Source organism: Stenella coeruleoalba (genome assembly GCF_951394435.1).
Source record: "Stenella coeruleoalba genome assembly, chromosome: 6".
In the NCBI taxonomy this organism is placed as follows: Eukaryota; Metazoa; Chordata; class Mammalia; order Artiodactyla; family Delphinidae; genus Stenella; species Stenella coeruleoalba.
Genome location: NC_137151.1, coordinates 58,607,827 through 58,627,534, shown reverse-complemented (window position 1 = coordinate 58,627,534; position 19,708 = coordinate 58,607,827). Strand labels below are relative to the sequence as shown.

Here is a 19,708-nt window from a genome sequence, read left to right as displayed (position 1 = left end):
TTTTCCCATATAGGTTATTACAGAATACTGGATTGAGTAGAGTTCCCTGTGCTATACAATAGGTCCTTGTTGATTATTTTAAATACAGTAGTGTGTATATGTTAATTCCAAACTCCTAATTTATCCCTCCCCCCCCACCTTTCCCTTTGGTAACCATAAGTTTGTTTTCTTTCTTTTCTTTCTTCTTCTTTTTTTTTAAATGTAGTTTCCTATTAAAGGAACTTCAGGTGTGAGGTAGGTCAGGGAGATTTTTTTAAATTAATTAATTAATTAATTTGTTGCATTGGGTCTTAGTTGTGGCAGGTGGGCTCCTTAGTTGCGGCTCGTGGGCTCCTTAGTTGCGGCTCGCTGACTTCTTAGTTGCAGCACATGGGCTCCTTAGTTGTGGATCACCAGCTCCTTAGCTGCTGCATGCGAACTCCTAGGTGCGGCATGCATGTGGGATCTAGTTCCTGGACCAGGGATCAAACCCAGGCCCCCTGCACTGGGAGCACAGAGTCTTAACCACTGCACCACCAGGGAAGTTCCCATAAGTATGTTTTCGAAGTCTGTGAGTCTGTTTCTGTTTTGTAAATATGTTCATTGTACCATTTTTTTTTAGATTCCACATATAAGTGCTATCTGCTCTTAAAACAATTTCCAGAGACTTTCTATTATTGTTTTCTAGAATGACTTTCACCAGTAAAGTTGTTTCACCAGTGAGAGGGTCCTTAGAGTTCCTTATGCTACCATTCTGGAAGAATGTTGTTTTCTGAATGCCATAGGAGTCATGATACTAGAGCCATAGAGAAGAAAATGTAACCTATGCACACTACTTGACTCTAGAGTGAGAAATATTTAAATAGCTATAACTATGTAAAGGTTTTTAAAATGTGGTTTTAAAAAGGTTTTTTAGAATCAACCTTTAGGCAAATTGTTTAACACTTAACTATGGTTAGAGAATAAAAGATATGTTAACAACCACTACAATAGAATCAGGGGTAGGGAGATAGAAGGAAGAACAGAGAATTGAAAGGAAAGGTAGAATTATTTATCTCTTCTTAAAGTATAAACAATTAATAAACGGAAACCTCATGTAAATAGAGTTGGGAGACCAGATGGGGGAGCTACATGCCCCAGGACAATTTTAGAGCTCAGTAGGAAGAAGAAAGACTTCCTCCTCTTTCCTGTCAAGAGCTCATCCAGGGAGAGGCTGTCACAATTCAGCCAATGAAAAGCCATGGACTGTTTGCTTACTATGGCCCTCCCAACTCCTTTTCCGCCTCTAGAAGAGTTCTTCTCTCCATTTTTGCAGGGGGCTTGCACGTTGTTATGCTTGCTGATCCCAAATTGAAATTCTTTGCAGATCCTGAATAATAACCCCCCTTGTTTTGTTTTGTTTTGCTAGAGAAACAACTGGCAGTCTATTTGTTTTAGGTCAACAATTTGATGGCCCTTATGAGAATCCCCAGAAAACCCCCAACAACTCTGAGGCTGGTGAGCAAACAGGTGTGGTACCAACATTGAGCCCTTGTTGCTCACTGCTTTTTTCATCAACCCTGGATTTTGAGGGTTAGTCTTTCTCCTGGATTTGAGCTTCCATCCACTTTGCATTTTGAAGCTCTCCAGGTTTTATTCAGGATCTATTTTAAGGTTTCTTCCTTTCTGGTTAAGGCCTTGCTCTGTATGTGAGTATTCATTTGGCACTTTGGTATGATTTTGAAATCAGACTGTTCCAGCTGGAACTGGCTAGCCTTCGGCCCATTCCTTTTGGAACAGGAGCTGTTCCTCCTGGAACTGGCTAGCTTTTGGCCCATTTCTTCAGGAACAGGGGGATGTTTCATTGGAACTGTGCCAGTTCAGCCTTTGGCCCAATTCCATTTTGAATAGGGGCTGTTCTATTGGAACTGTGCTGAGCAGCTTTTGGCCTGGCTCCTCTGGGACTAGACTGTTCCCTTAGAACTGGCTGGTATTAGACCTGCAGGTTATTTGGGCTGTTTAAGCTATTTCAGCTATTTGAGCTCCTTGAAAATTATTCTCTTACTCTAGAGAAACCCTCCAAGAAATGGGATCCCAGTTATCTAAATATTTTGAGGGTCCCCCTCTTACAGGGACCCTGGACAATTTTTGTTTGAAAACCACGATTCTTCCTCAGGCACATTTCTAACTAAATGGATTGACCCAAACAAAGGCAATTTACAGTATCAATGGCGATTATGAGGAACTTTTTATATCTCCAAACTTAACTTTTCTTAAAGCTGAATTGGACAACCATAGCTCTAAAATTTCCAAAACTGAATGGAATGCATATTTCAATTGGTAATTTGAGGGTTCCAAATGTTATCAAGAGCCTAAAACCGCCTCTCTGCAAAATAGGACTTTAAGTTTTACTGAGGCAAACAAAGAAAGAAAGATAAAATGGCTTCCTAAGCCTCATGCTCTTCTTCTTTGGCTTCTTTATCTCAGGCTTTGCCTCTGGTGCTACCTTCCTCCTTTCCTTCTATGCCATATACAGCTCCTCTATACCCTCAGTTCCACCATACTAATTCTCTCACTGAAGTTCCCTTTTTCTCTGAAACTCCGCACTCCCTTTTCCTCTGAACTTGTCCCTTAAAATTAAGCCTTTCGAGGATCCAGAGGCTAAACCCTTAATTTCTTATACTCCCTGGATTAAAGGTGAACTGCCAGCCATAGTCAAAGATTTTGCCAGAGTAAATGAAGATTCTCACAGATTTGCTGAGGAATTTAATATAGTCAGTCAAATTTATCAACTGGGTTTCTCTGACATATCAGCTAGTTCATATACTTGTCAGTGAAGGCCAGGTTCAGCACTGGATGAAAAATGCTAATTGGGAAAATCTTAAAAGATCTCTAGAATTACAACCAGAGACCCACCTACTAACTTATTATATGATCAGGCTCAGGAAATTGCTAGGTGTCTTCATAGGGCAATTTCTAGGGCTTTTCCAAAGCCTATTGATTAGAACAAAATTCAGACTTATACACAAAATTCTGATGAATCTGTTCATTACTATTACAATCGACTTCAGATTAGTTTTTAAGAAAATTCTGGTCTTCCTTCAGATGTTGTTTCACCAAGGTAGCTTTTAACTCTATGTTTTTTAGTGGGTTGAACCTGGATCAGCTCACTAAATAGGATGCAATGGGAAATTGTGTTCACTCCAGATTTAGTTAATCTGGCAAACCAGCTCTCTCACACTCTAGAGGAGTCACGTAAAAGGGAGACCACTAAAATTCTTAATCTTCAACTCCAGCAAAGTAAGCCCCCTAAATGAAACCAAAACCCTCCTAGTTTCTGCTATTATTACAAAGAGCCAGAACATCAGAAAGGAGATCGGTACAAATGTACCTTCAGTCCTCTAACCAATGTCCTCTCAATTCTCAATGACATGGCTTTTCAATGTCCTCTCAATTCTCAATGACATGGCTCCGAAGAACTACAGGGGCTCTTCGCAATCTTCTTCTTAACTGGCTTAGAGAAACATTTCTCCAGATTGAGGATGAAATTCTTCCAGTCCGAACTGACAACAGAGCCACACTCTTGGTGCTCAGCCCCACTACAACAAAGTGGCCCCTGCCTTGGTGTACTAAAACAGTCCAAATAGTGGGGATCTCTAATGAACCTCAAGAGGTTTCTGTCTCTAAACCTATTCCCTTTTGTTTAGGCCCTTTGAGAGATACACACCCTTTTCTCCTTAGTTCTTCTACCTCTAAGCATTTGTTAGGCTGAGACTTCTTAGAGAAGTATCATGCCAGAATTTCTTTCTCCCGAAAGGAGTAAATAATTCTAGGACTTCACAGTAGTCATTAAAGCAGCCAACCAGGTGAATTAAATGACCCTTTGACATCTTTTATTTGCTTTGTCTCTGATGGTACTAGAGTTGAATTCAGGAAACACTGATCATTTTTCTCTGTTGAATCAGCTACCACCCTCCTCAGGGAGAAAACCTCCAGCTAATATTGGCAAAATTCATAGCACAACTTTCATCAAGATTCAAACACATCCTTCAAAACTTCTTCCTGGAATTAATCAATAGCCTATAAGTAAAGAAGTCCTTCAAGTTATAAAGCCCATAATAAAAGCTTACAAGGCTCAAGGCTGCATTATCCCTTGTATTAGGTCCTATGATACTCCTATTTTGGGGGGTGGGGGTTGAGAGTTTATTCCTTAAGTAAGAACCAAGCTTAATTTATTCACAAAAGAAAAAAGAGTTGAGGCAAGGGGAAAGACAAGTTTTACACAAAATTACAACAATAACTCCCTTTGGTAAAATGGGTGGAGGTCTGGGCTTCCCTGGTGGCGCAGTGGTTGAGAGTCCGCCTGCCGATGCAGGGGACACGGGTTCGTGCCCCAGTCCGGGAAGATCCCACATGCCGCGGAGCGGCTGGGCCCGTGAGCCATGGCCGCTGAGCCTGTGCGTCCGGAGCCTGTGCTCCGCAAAAAAAAGGGTGGAGGTTTGTCTAGGATGTCAAAGCAATATACAATATTGTTATCCCTTGACAACCTGTCATTTCTAACCCTCATATGATGCTAACATCCATTCCCATTGGAAATAAATTCTTTACTCTAATTGATTTATGTGGTACATTCTTTGGTATTCCAGTTGAAGCTAGCCAATACTTTTTTGCCTTTACTTGGGAAGAAAAACAATTCACCTGGACGGTAATGCCTCAGGGTTTTACTGAGAGTCCTTTTTATTTCTCACAAATTCTGAAGGCTCATCTGGTTGACATAAAGTTCCCTGGGGGTTCTGCTTTGTTGTAATATATGGATAACTTGCTTCTTTGCTCTCTGTCTCAAGCCTCCTCACAGGAAGACAGTATCCATTTGCTAAAGCTTTTAGTCTTAAAGGGACATTAGGTTGCCAAGGAAAATTGCAGTTTTCCCAAGCCCAGGTTTGATATTTGGGGCATCTGATATCAGAACAAGGGTTACACTTAAATTTAGATAGGCTTCATGGTGTCCTAAGTTTCCCAAAACCCAAAACTAAGCACCAACTGCAAGGTTTTCTCCGGCTAGCTTGTTACTGCTGAAATTGGATTCCAATTTCTCTCTTATGGCCAAACCTCTGTATTTTTTGATAAATAACAACCCTGACCCAATTTTATGGGAAGAATAAGATGATACAATATTCTAGTACTTAAAGGAGAGTTTGATAAACCCACCTGCCCTTGGGCATCCCTATTCTCAGATTCCCTTTTCCTTTGTGTATGTGAAAGGGAAGGGAATGACTTTAGGGTACTCATCTAAAAACAGGTCAATGGGACCACCATTGACCCCTTGGGTACTTTAGCTAGTAACTGGATCCTGTGGCAAGAGGACAACCCCCCCTTGCCTTAGAGCCATTACTAACACCACTCTTTTGGTTAAGGCCACTGAGAAAAATGTTGTGGGATCCCCTTTAACAATTTTTGTACCTCATCCAGTAGAAGCCCTCCTGACGTCTCAATCCACTCAACATTTCTCAGTTGGCTACCTCATCTCCTATGAAGTCCTTCTGTTAACTCCTCCTCTTTTATGTTCTAATAACCTTAACCCTGCTACTCTTTTCTCCTCTTTCATTGATGAAGTCTTTCAAAACTGCTTAATGCTGGTGAATCACCTCCTGACTCCTCGTGATGATCTGCAGGAAATTCATTTTGGTAATGCTGACCTCTCATGGTTCACTGATGGTTCTTATTTTAAAGGTAAAAATGGCAAATATTGTGCTGGCTATGCTACTGCAACTGCCTTTGATACTGCTGAGGGAGTATCTTTTCCTCTGGCTACTTTAGTCCAAAAGGCTGAATTATACACTCTTACATAGGCTTGTACTTTAACCAAGAGCAAAACTGCCAATATTTATACACATGGTAGATATGCTTTCAGAGTAGCTCATGATTTTTTAATATTATGGAACAATATGGCTTCCTTACTTCCAGTGGAAATAAAGTTTAAAATGGCCCCTATGTTCAGGGATTATTGGATGCATTACTTTTATCTGACACTTTAGCTATTATCAGTATTCTGGGTCATTCTAGACTTGACTCTCTGAAAGCTAAGGAAAATTACCTTGCTTACATTTTCACAAGGAATGCTGCCCTTAAAGGAACCAACAGCAGCCAACCCTTTTCACGGTCCAAAGGGATATTTCTCCAAATGATAACTTAGAAAAACTGGCTAGAGAAGCCCAACAATTGACCTCAGAAAAGGAAAAACAAGATTAGAAATTCAAGAATTGTTGGTTTGATAAAAAGAGAAAGTTCTGGTTTGGACCAAATAACAACCTAGCCCTACCGGAGACTCTAAAATTCCCACTCCTCACCACTGTACATGCATTAAATCTTTGGTCTACTGACAAAATGATAGCTTTCATGAATAAATATTGGTAGGGAAACACTAACAAAGCCACAAAAAGTGCCTACTTTACTTGTCCTGCTTGTCTGAAATACAACCCAGGGAAGCCTGCTTTTACTGCTCCTGGACATTTTAAACTGCCTAATGGACCATTCGAGGTCTGGCAAATGGCGTCACACAACTTCCTCTGTCTCATGGATATAAGTATGTTTTAGTCATAGTCTGCATGCTTTCACACTGGACTGAAGCTTTCCCTTGCAGACGAGCTACTGCCTCTCTGTGACTAAAGTTCTTTTGGAAAAGATTATGCCCAGTAAGAGAACTCTTGAACTTCACAGCCATCCCATTTCACTAGTCAGGTACTTCAACAAGTCTGTGCTGTTTGGCTGGTTTTACAACACTTTCACTGTTCTTATCACCCTCAATCCTCTGGTTTAGTTGAATGCATGAATGGCATTATTAAGACTCAGTTGGCAAAACTTGTAGAATCTCTCCAAATACCTTGGCCAAAAGCATTGCTGTTGGTCTTTTAAAATCTCAGATCCACCTCTTTGGGAATTCATAAACTCTCACTCTTTGAGAGAGTCACTGGATGCCCAATGCATGTGGCTCCTAACTCTTTTGACCTACAGCTGATAAAAGGAGAGATATTCCAATACTGCAAAGGCCTAATTACTTCTATTAAAAATAAAAAAGTATTTTCGTAGAGCAATCTTTTCAGAGTGCACTCTCAAGAGACAAAGACCTTGAGCATCACACCTTGCAATCTGAAGATTTTGTCTATTGGAAAAGACACATCCAGAAGGACTCTCTTCAACCTTGCTGGAAAGGTTGAACACCTATCAGGTGTTGCTAACTGACCCTTGTGCCACCAAACTCCAGGGAATAGACTCGAGTTCACGTGACACACCTAAAGAAAGCACCAAATCTAATTGGACTTGCACATTATCTGTTGACCTCAAAGTAAAGATTTCCCAGAATTGAAGGAGATGACATCTGATGAGACATCTTTTCCCAGATATCTAAACCAGGCCTATTGGATGTCTGTCACCAAACCTTTGATGATGACATGTGCTTCAGATGATCTCCAGTGTCTGTGATCTTGATAACACGGACTTTAGATAAAAAGTGTCTGAGAGTTCTTCCTCCTACATCTCCTTGTTACTCAAATGTGACCTCAGTAGGTTTCAAGTTTGTGCACTTTCCTTCCAACGTGGGACACTATACTCAGGTAAGGTCCTTCCTTGAAAGGAGGACCAAAAGGCTTCCAAAAAGCCACTGAAACCAGAAAACCTGACTCTTGACCAGCAGTGCTTTCAGAGAAAGATCTTGATGAAAAGGGGAAAATGTAAAAAAATGATAAACAGAAACTTCAACTAAATAGAGTCAGGAGGGGAAGCTCTCATGCCCTACGACAATAGCAGAGTCCAATAGGGAGAAGAAAGACTTCTCCTTTCCTGGCAAGAACTCATCCAATGAGATTGTCACAACTCAGCCAATAGAAAACGATGGACTATTTGGTTACTACGGCCCTCCCAATTTCCTTTTCCCCTCTATAAAAGAGTTCTCTCATTTTCGCAGGGGGCTTGCACGTGGCTTGCCATGGTTGCAGATCCCAAATTGCAATTCTTTACTGACCTTGAATAAACCCATTTTTGCTAGAGAAATAACTGGCAGTCTATTTGTTTTAGGTCAACACAAAGTAGAAAGTAAAGAGAATTATCTACAACTCGTGGAACAAGAAATAGAGGCTTATATACGTTACTTGTGGTTATTTGTTTATTTATGTACAAAGGTTACTGGAATGATGAAACTTAGGATATGATATAATTATTTTGGAAGGAGAGATAGAGCAAGAAGAAAGGTTGGAGGTGGGAGTAGAAAGTGAGCTAAATCCATATTCATAAGAACAAAAGTAAATCAGTCCCATTTAATATTGGTAAACCAACAAATAGTAACATAAGCATATTATTTAGAGATATTTAGGTACCAACAAAAATAAAAACAAATCTAGGATAAAAGCACTTTCAGTGAGCTGGTGCTTTAATTATAATCTTTCTTTACTATTTGCATTTTTCAGGATGTTTATGGATTATTTTGATAACAATAAAATGTATTTGAAAAAAGAATTGGTTCCCCTTGTGGCAGCTCTAAATTTACTTTCTTATTTTGATGTGTAAAAATTATCTTGAAGTCCCTCCTGTATCTAGTTTTGTCTTTTAATTTTCTCTCTTTAAAAAATTCAAAAGTTTGCAATCATGGGGAAACCATTCCAGTATTTCTCTGAAACATATCATACCCTGCTTGATTAGAATTATATGCTCAAGTTATTTGGATCGTTTTCAACTTATGTCATCATCTAATGTTCAAAAAGTGATCATCTTTAGCAGTATCTGTCCCTGGTAGCTTTTAAAACAGGTTATTCCTCAATGTCATTTTCACTGTAATTCAAAGCTTACTGCTTCTGTGATAAAGAAACATGTTAAACTTGCTTTTTGGTCATTAACTTAACGTACCCATCTTGTCAAGATTCTGAGATAAACAATGCTTAAATAGTCATTATCATTTCTTCTGGCACCTTGAAAAATTAGGTTTCGAGATTTTATTTGTAAGGATCACTATAATAATGTCAGAGTTAGCACTTATTTGTAGCCATAATTTTTTCCACTTCAGTTTGTAAAAACTGCCTCATTTCTTTTTCCATGTAGAATAAGCATTGTAGAAATACTAAAAACATGAATTGCTTAAAAATTATGATACAAATTTGATTACTTGTGGATATTGAATACAGGATACTTTTGTGGTGGTCTATGTATCAGATAATTTGTGTACCACTTAAAATCCTATCAGCCATACCTCTTCTTCTAGTCTCTGCTGCAGTGATCAGTTCTTCAGAGACTTCAACTGTTCACTCTCAGGTGCAACCCCTTGAAGCCTTTCTTCAGGCTGCATCATGTATCTTTCTTCCTGCTCTTATACTGCTGCCATCCTTAATGATGGGTGATAGAGGTTGCTGGATATATGCTTCCCCTTTTCATCCCCAGGGCAAACATTTGTGAGTTGCATTTCATAAGCCTTCTTAGAGATCCTATCAAATCAAGCATCAGTCACCTATACTTTTGACCAACTAGGTAACACAGTTTCTTACTGGCTTTATCTCCTTCCCTATATCACTGTCTTAGTCTATTCAGGCTGCCATAATAAAATGCCATAGACTGGGTGGTTTAAACAATAGAAATTTATTTTCTCACAGATCTGGAGGCTGCAAGTCCCAGACCAGGGTGCCAGCATGGTTGAGTTCTGCTGAAGACCCTCTTCTGGCTTGCAGATGGCCACCCTCTCCCTGTGTCCTTACATGGCAGAGAGAGATGAGAGAGCTCCTCCCCTCCTTACAAGGACACAATTGATCAGATTTGGGCCCTACTCTTATGACCTCATTTAACCTTGATTACCTCCTGAGACACTATCTCCAAATACAGTCAAAATGGAAGTTAGGGCTTTAAAATATGAATTTCGAAGGGACACAATTCAGTCCATAGCAATCAGTCCCTCACTGTTCTTTACTCCTGCTCCTTAAGATCAATTACCTTCAAGGAAGCCTCTGACTTAGGCTGTGCTTTCAGGGGAACCGAGGATACAGTATGTTTTGTTCTATATGTGTGATAACAGAAAAAAGGATTCACTGAAAGCTTAGTCATAAGGCATTCTTCACGATGCTTAATTAATTCAATAAAAAGTTAACGAGTGTCACGCAAGACACCAGGCTAAGTGTAGTATTAAATAAGAGACATGATCCTAGTGGCTTTCTTTAAACGCAAAAGAGAAATACTACACAGTCAATTACATAATTATATAAATACATTTGTGAAATGTACCATAAAGAAGTCTAGGTCACTAATGTAAATAAAAGGGGAGCCACACCTTGAGTCTGGGTGCCTAAAGAAAACAAGGTTTAAGCTGAGATCTAAAAGATGAACAAAATTTAGTAAGAAATGATGATGTGGGCATGGTGGTGCGGGTGGTGGGCTAGAGAGAGCAAAAAGCAGGTAGAAAGGCCTGAGTCAGGGAGACATGCACAGGAAGGTTAGCATAGCTGAAACAGAAGGGGAGTGGGGGGAAGAGATGGGGATGGGACTGTGAGATAGGCAAGGCCCAGACTGTGCGGACTGAGCATTGAGGGTCCTAGTATTTTGAATGTTAAAATGAGAACCCTAGGAAGCCTTTGAAGGATTTTTTGAAAGATTTTTTTTTAATCCCATTGTTGTTTTGGTTTTTGTAATTAATGTTGGTTACACAGCCCTCATTTACAGTTCATTTCGTTAATTGAAAATATCAGGTCTAGGCATATCTAGATCAATTGTAGCTCCAGGTCTCAAGGAATGACATTAAAGGAAAGTACTCAGGTCACTGAGAGGTCTTGCAAGAAGAGTTAGTGGACATAGTAGAGAATTGTGGTAGGAAAGGTCCTCGATCTGTCATTCACCAAGGGAAGTGTAGGTGGCAGATCAGGTGAGCTACCACAGATACCTAATCTACGTTATCATGCATGTCACTCCAAGACATGATTTCTGAGTTTCAGGTTGGGATCCAAGGACAAATTCTAATATGAATAACCTTTCCACACTTAACTAAGATACCCAGACACTTGTCTAGGGACAAAAAATTAACAATAGAGCTCCAGGCAGCATGTCTTGTAGTCTGAAGTAAGATGACTATTTGTTTAAAAAAAAAAAGTAAGACTTAAATTATCCACACTGATCTTGAACCCTCCCCTAAATGGAGGCTTAGAGATAACATCTACAGTAGTCTCCAAAAACGATCCATTGTGTCTACAATATCTTGTCCCAAATCTCTCGCTCCAATTTTACAGTTGTGCCAGGATTAGATGAAAAACGATTAGGTGAAAAAGCAAGGCTTGCAGGCCTACAAATGTCTTGCTACTGTTCTGTTCATATATATATGAACTTGCCAACGTCTTTCTGTAAGGCAGTTCACTAGTAAGGGGCAGTGTATTCCCATGATGGGAAATTCCTCCAAATGAATTTTTCTGTTACTTTACCTCAAAAAATAAAATAAAATAAAATAAAAAAGGCCTAACACCATAGGAGCTTGAAGGGAAAACATTTGGGAAAAGTTTTTTATATTCTGAAAATTTGGTAAGTGTATTGATGACAAAAGGAAACTAAAATGCAAAACAAAGAAAATATGCCAAATTTCTCACAGGAGTAATATAATAAGAGAAAACTAGCATGATAGTAGATGTATACATTAAGCATACATCTAACATAAATATATATATGCATACATATAACAGAATATTATTTAAAAGGAAGAATTTTATTTGAAATAACAGAATTTTATTTGAAAGAAAGTTGGGAACAAAAACATTTATTAGCCATTTGATCCCATTTATATTACTAACAAAGGGCACATCAATGGATATTTGAAGTTATTTATCTGCATATTTTAGCAAAATCACTAAATTAGCCAGCTCTTCTGTTAACTTACTCCACTCAAGCAACAAAAACCAAGCAAACTGCTATTTCTGACTCATCTGAATAAAGGCAAGTGAACTTAAGACCTAACTTATTGTAAAATAAATTCTTTAAAGCTATAACTCATGCCTTCACTTTGATTTACACTTGGGAAAATTAATAATTATTTCAAATGAAAATTTAGTCACTGCTCAAAGATTAAAGTACTAACACATTTTTAAAAAGAAGAAGAAGAAATCAGGATAAACCCTTCATCTTGCTGGAGGACTCATGTAACTTGGCTCTTGGAAACCAGTACCATGGTATCCAGCTGTTAGCTTGGCCCATCCATCTTCAACAGCAACCTGGCCAATTCAGGGGCTGAGTACTTCTAGACACTGGTCTCTGGGGCAAATATCTGCATCTGGATACAACAGATGGGTATTTGGTTCACAGTGTCACTTTTGGTCACCCTATGGTAGAGTCTCCAAAAGCAGCTATGACGGGATCCTTTCTTTGAAATGCACAGGATGGTTTCTAGGCTGGAACAGTTGGTAAAGCCAATGGCTGCAGTAGGGGTCAATCCATATATATGAGAACCCAGGGGCCTTAATTAAAGACATTTGGGAGAATGAGACAAAGGTTGGACTTGCCATCAAACTAGGAATGACAGTTGAGTATTTGGCACCATGGGCTAATTAGATAGATATGGCCTTGGTTACACCAGTTGAACCTGGGTTTGGAGGGCAGAAATTTATGCAAGATATGATGCCAAAGTTTCATCAGTTAAGGGTCCAATTTCTGTTTTTTGGCAGAGAGGTTAATGGTGAAGTGTAGATCATGACACTCTCCATAACTGTGCAAACACAGTGGCTAACATGATTGTGTCTGGCAGTGCTATTATAAGGAATGAAGACCCCAGATCTGCGACCAACCTGTTAAGAGATATTTGCTCAGAAGCTACTCAGAAACAATCTCTTCATTGGTGAAATCTCAAGGAGCCCAATGTTTCTATTCATGAAATTTCCCTTTAATTGGAAAACAAGAATGTTGACTACCAAATCATATTGCCTGAAGTGGTGCTGCTTTCCTGAGCAATTATTCATTACCATGACTAAAACCTATTGTGCAAAACGTTCTGAGAGCTTAGAAACTGGGGTGCATACCTACATTTTTAATGATGGCATTTAAAGATTAGGGTACAGAAATACCCTGTTTATTATTGGGAGATTTGATTTTTATAAAGAGTAAAAATATAGCTGTCTTAAGATTATAAACAGAAATGTATCTTAATGCCTAAAGAAGGCATATTACCTATTATGAAGAAAATTATTTTTCTGCATTTCTGAAAAGAATTTTCTGTTGTTTCCCATCTGTTATCCAAAAGTAAATGAAGCCCTTATGTTTTTCCTGTTTCATCATTTGTGATTTGATAATATAAGCAGAATAAAACTAATGAAAAATATAAGCTTGAATCTGGTTAGGATGGCATACCATATTCCTTTTGCATCTAAAACATCTATATTTTCCCTTTTTACTTTACAGTCAAATACATAAAAACTATTTTCAAAATGTCTGACGCCCAGGGGTTTTCAGGTGGTCTGCTCTAAAATACAGGCATTGATTTTATCAGGATGTTTTCTTTGCCAGCTTTGCTTAAGGGGTAGATTATTCAGTGATTTTTCCTCCTTTCTTAATGCCACCTACCATTCTTAAGGACATTAAATAATGCTGTTGCTTTAGTTCTGAGTACAAGGAAAAGTAAAGTCTCTACTTGGAAGTAATATTGAGCTGAAACTTGACTCTGCCCCTTTAGGCCTATTTGACCTCTGAAAAATCACACAACCTCTTTGAGCTTCTATTAAGTCATTATACATCAAATGTAATTATAACAATTGTGCAGGATCATGTTGAGCCTTAAAAGAGGCACCATAAAATATGAAAGTTTCCAGTACTATTCCTAGAATTTAGTAGATGCTCAATACAGTATATAAGTTTATGTTATGAGTTATAAAGTACTTTGATATAATCGCATTAAATTTACAAATCATTCTTATGACTGCTAGGACAGGTATTTTTCTCCCTACTTAAAAATAAGAAAGTAAAGCTCAGTGGCAGGCTGGTACCATGGAAAGTCTCTAGTAGGCATAGGATTTCTGGTCTGTACTCTTTCTAAAATGCAGCCCATAGGGAACACACCCTAACAAAATGAAGACTATGTGACAAGCCCACAGCTAACATCATATTCAATGATGAAAAGTTAAAAGCATTTCCTCTAAGATCAGGAATAAAACAAGAATGCCCACTCCTTGAAGTAAGTCAGAAAGAGAAAAACAAATATCGTATATTAACACATATATGTGGAATCTGAAAAAAATGGTATAGACGATCTTATTTACAAAGCAGAAATAGAGACGTAGACGTAGAAAACAAATGTATGGATACCAAGGAGGAAGGGAGGGAATGGGATGAATTGGGAGATTGGGACTGACATATATAGACTATTGATACTATGTAAACTATAAAATAGATAACTAATGAGAACCTACTGTATAGCACAGGGAACTCTACTCAATGCTCTGTGGTGACCTAAATGGGAAGGAAATCCAAAAAGAGGGGATATATGTATACGTATAGCTGATTCACTTTGTTGTGCAGTTGAAACTAACACAACATTGTAAAGCAACATTTATACTTCAACAAAATTTAAAAAAAAAAGATTGCCCACTCTTGTCACTTTCATTCAACATAGTATTAGAAGTTCTAGCCAGAGCAACCAGACAGGAAAAAACATAAAAGGAATTCAAATTGGAAAGGAACAAATTAAACTGTAACTGTTTGCAGATGACATGATACTATACACAGAACATTCTAAAGACACCATGAAGAAACTACTAGAACTCATCAATGAATTTAGAAAGTTGCAGGATACAAAATTAATATACAGAAATCCGTTGCATTTCTATAAACTAACAATGAGAACTATCAGAAAGAGAAATTAAGAAAGTAATCTTATTTACAATTGCATCAAAAAATAAAATACCTGGGAATAAATCAAACTGAGGAGGTAAAAGACCTATGCTCAGAAAACTATAAGACACTGAATAAAGAAATTTAAGACAACACAAAAAAGATGAAAATATGTACCAGGTTTAGGGACTGTAAAAAGTAATACTCTTAAAATGACCATACTACCCAAGGCAATCTACAGATTTAATGCAATCGTTATCAAAATACCAATGGAATTTCCCACAGAACTAGAACAAATAATTGTAAAATTTGTATGGAAACCCAAAAGACCCTGAATAGCTAAAACAGTCTTAAGAAAGAACAACAAAACTAGAGCTATCACACTTCCTGATTTCAAACTATACTACAAAGCTACAATAATCAAAATGGTATGGTACTGGCACAAAAACAGAAACATAGATCAATGGAACAGAGTAGAGAGCCCAGAAATTAACCCACATTTATATTAATCTATTACAAAGGAGGCAAGAATATGCAATGGGGAAAAGACAGCCTCTTCAATAATGGTATTGGGAAAACTGGACAGCTACATACAAAGGAATCAAATTGAGCTGGTTTCTGACACCATATAAAAAATAAACTCAAAAAAAAAAAACTCAAAATGGATTAAAGACTTATATGTAAGACCTGAAACCATAAAAATTCTAGATGAAAACTTAGGTATTACACTCTTAGATATTGGTCTTAGCAAATTTTTTGGATCTGTCTCCTCAGGCAAGGGAAACAAAAATAAACGAATGGGACTACATCAAGCTAAGAAAACTTTTGCACAGCAAAGGAACTATCAACAAAATGAAAAGGCCACCTACTGAATGGGAAAAGATATTTGAAAATGATATATCCAATAAAGGGTTAATATCCAAAATATACAAGGAACTCATACAACTCAACATCAAATAAACAAACAACCCAACTAAAAAATAGGCAGAGCACATGAATAGATATTTTTTTCAAAGAAGATGTACAGATGGCCAGCAGGCACATGAAAAGATGCTCAACATCACCAGAGTAATGCAAACTAAAACCACAGTGAGATATCACCTCACATCTGTCAGAACGGCTATTATCAAAAACACAACAAATAACAAGCATTGGTGAGAACGTGGAGAAAAGGAAATCCACATGCTCTATTGACAGGAATGTAAATACAGCCACTATAGCCACTATGGAAAACAATAGAGAGATTCCTCAAAAAGTTAGAAATAGAACTATTTCTGTAAGCAAAGGTGGTGCCTGGATTTGGCCCATGAGCCATAGCTTGTTAACTCTGCTCTAGACTTTTAGAGATATAAGGAATTTGAGAACCTATCTGACGGGGTTTTCTTAGAAGGGATTTAAGAATTGGAATTTGAGAATTTTGGAGGCAGTTATTCCTGGGTTACTAGACCAGCTTTGTAACATTTCCTAATTGTCTTATCTCGGGCAAATTATTTAAGATGTCTGTGCTTTGATATTCTCATCTCTAATTGAAGGTAATCATATATAATTTATGGAGGTGTTGGGAGAATTAGAAAAGACACTTAAAGTACTCAGGACAGTGTCAGGCACACAGGAAGCACCTGGAAGGTGTTAGCTGTGACAATCACCAATCCATTTTACAGAGGAGGGAGCAGAAGTCCAGACCCAGTTAAGGACTTGCCTAAGGTTACAGTAATAGTGGCAGAACCAGCCGTGCTTGTGCAAGTCGCAAACCTTTTGAGCCTCTGTCACTTGAACTGCAAAATGAGGGGGTTGGACAACATCTTCTCTTGGGACCTTCTAGTTCCACTGCCATCATTCTACTAACTGGCACCCTAGGGCTTAAAGAACTAATTTACCTCGGTAAGTACATTCCTTACAGTCTGGAAATGACTTCATACACAGCATCAGTAAACTGGCAGAAAAATCAGGCATTGGAGAGGGAGACTCTGATTTAGCATTAATAAACATACATATATTTATATATAATGTATAATTATGAATATTATATAATATATATTATATATCTTTTTTTAGTCACATATCTTAAATATCTAGGAAGGGAGCCAAGTCCTTGGCAATTAGTATTATGAATAATTGCACTGAATACATTTCAAGTCGTTCTTGGATATGCCTCAGGGACTTTTATGCTATACATTCTTATAACAAGTCAAGTATTTATGCATGTTCAGATTATTTTGACAAAATGATTAAAGTAATGAGATGGAAAAAAAAATAGAACTACAATATGATCCAGCAATTCTACTTCTGGGTATGTATTCAAAGAAAATGAAAACACTAATTTGGAAAAAATGCACCCCTGTATTCATTGCAGTATTATTTACAATAGCCAAGATACGGAAGCAACCTAAGTGGCAATTAATAGGTGAATAGATATGGAAGCAACCTAAGTGGTGATTAATAGATGAATGGATAATGTGTGTGTGTGTGTGTGTATATATATATATATATATATATATATATATATATATATATATATATACACACACACACACACACACACACACACACACACACACCACACACACAATGGAATATTAACCATACAAAACAATGAAATCTTGCCATTTGTGACAATATGAATGGACCCAGAGGGTATTATGCTAAGTGAAATAGGTTAGACAGAGAAAGACAAATACTGTATGATTTCATTTATGTGTGGAATCTAAAAAGTAAAACAAATGAACAAACATAACAAAACAGAAACAGAGTCATAGATACAGAGAACACACAGGCTGTTGCCAAGAAGGGAGAGGAGGGAGTGGAGGAGAGAAATAGGTGAGGGAGATTAAGAGGTACAAACATTCAGTTACAAAATAAATGAGTCACAGGTATGAAATGTACAGTGTGGGGAATATAGTCAATAATTACATAATATCTTTGTATGAAGACAGATGGTAACTAGATTATCATGGTGACCATTTTGAAATGTATAGAAATATTGAATCACTATGTTTTGTACCAGGAACTAATATAGCATTGTAGGTCAATTATACTTCAAAACATACAAACAAACTCATGAAAAAGAGATCAGATTTGTGGTTACCAGTGGCAGGGGGTGGGGATGATGAAGGCAGTCAAAAGGTACAAAATTCCAGCTGTAAGATAAATAAGTACCACAGATTTAATGTACAACATGATAAATATAATTAACACTGTTGTATATCATATATGAAATGAAGAGAGTAAATCCTAAGAGTTCTCATCACAAGGAAAAAAAGTTTTGTTCTATTTCTTTAATTTGGTATCTATACAGGATGATGAATGTTCACTAAGTCACTGTGGTAATCATTTCATTATGTATATAAGTCAAACCACCATGCTGTATACCTTAAACTTAGTGCTATATGTCAATGATATCTCAATTAAACTAGAAGACAAAAAAAAGGATATGCCCAAATATACTGAAACCGAAGAAAGCCAAAGATAAAGAGAAAATCTTAACAACATCTAGGGAAAAAGACATTGTTTTTAAAGAGTGACAGTAGGATTGACAATGACTTCTCCTGAGCTAAAATTGAAACCAATGGAATGAGGTCATTAACAGGCTAAAAGAAAACATTTGGCAATCCAGAATTCTATAACTAGTCAAATATTCATCAAGAATAAATGTGAAATGGGTGAAGGTGAACAAAAGGTACAGACTTCTAGTTATAAGATAAATAAGTTCTGGGGATGTAATGGACCACATGGTGACTATTGTTAACAACACTTAATTGTATATTTGAAAGTTGCTAAGAGAGTAGATCTTAAAAGTTCTCATCACAAGAAAAATATTAACTATGTGTGGTGATGGATGTTATTATTAAACTTATTGTGATGATCATTTCACAATATACATATATATCATTAAATCACTATGTTGTGCACACCAAAAAATGGAGCCCATGGAAGATGGGGTGGGCAAAGGAAGCTTCCTTTACTAACATTGTCTTATTTCCTGTCTAACTTTACTCTGTAACAGAACCAGATGGCTAAGAATATTCTAGAACTGTGGATACTGGCCCCAGTGTTTGCATTTTATTATTCCAAAAAAGATCTAGTAGGTTAGGAGATGACAGGGTACACATTTAATCCATAAACCAAGACATTTATACCTGTGTTCCAAATTATAATCAGAAAACAAATACATATCAACCACTTTATTCTTACACTCTTGTTATGTAACAAATATTGCAAAAAATTTTTTTTTAAAAAGAACAGATATCTGCCATATTTTTCTACATAAGTTGTCATAATTTGAAAGAATGTAAAAATAAATCTTTTCAAGGTAAGGTCCAAGGCCTCCAACCTTGTGAGGAAGAGATATTTTTTATATTCCCGATGCTTTTAAATCTCTGGGCATGGTTCTGAGAATAAAGTATACTGAAGGTGGTGAGGGGAGGGTCAAAATGCTACCTGCCTTCGCTTCCCAGCAGGGAATCCCAGCTAACTAAGCATGTGGGAGTGAGGAAGCAGCAAACGGCTTGGAAAGCTGCTCCGAGATCTGCCAGCTAAAACTTCAAGGTCCTGCTGAAAGATGGTGTACAATTCATTGGTCAGGGATCCCTAAGTTACAGCCGTGTGAACATGTGCCTGTTTTTTGAAACTGGCATATGCTCCCTAAAGTCCCCTTTTTAGAATCATAACAAGTATTTAAACTGCTACAGAGATCAGAATAATTATTTTAGATATTTGCATAGGTATATACATTTATGTTCTGCTCAGGCTTAAATCATCTGATCATACAGAATAACTGCCTCAACTCGTTACCCAGCCTTGTCATGAATTCAAATAATGATAGCATAGTTAGCTATTGCCATAGATAGCACAGTTAGCTATTCGGCAGTAATGCTGCCGAAAAGAAAACAGTTAATATCATTCATTAGAAGCAATAGTCTCTTTCTTG

The 19,708-nt window shown here is 37.5% G+C and overlaps 1 protein-coding gene and 1 pseudogene across 3 annotated transcripts in view; one reads left to right on the top strand and one right to left on the bottom strand.

Moving 5' to 3' along the window:
- Nucleotides 1-19,708, bottom strand: part of SLC4A10 (solute carrier family 4 member 10) — a 230,828-nt gene that overhangs the window by 51,255 nt on the left and 159,865 nt on the right. The window lies entirely within an intron of this gene.
- LOC307187501 (ribulose-phosphate 3-epimerase-like) lies at nt 12,333-13,296 on the top strand (annotated as a pseudogene). The gene has a single exon. The product of its transcript is annotated as a ribulose-phosphate 3-epimerase-like (transcript).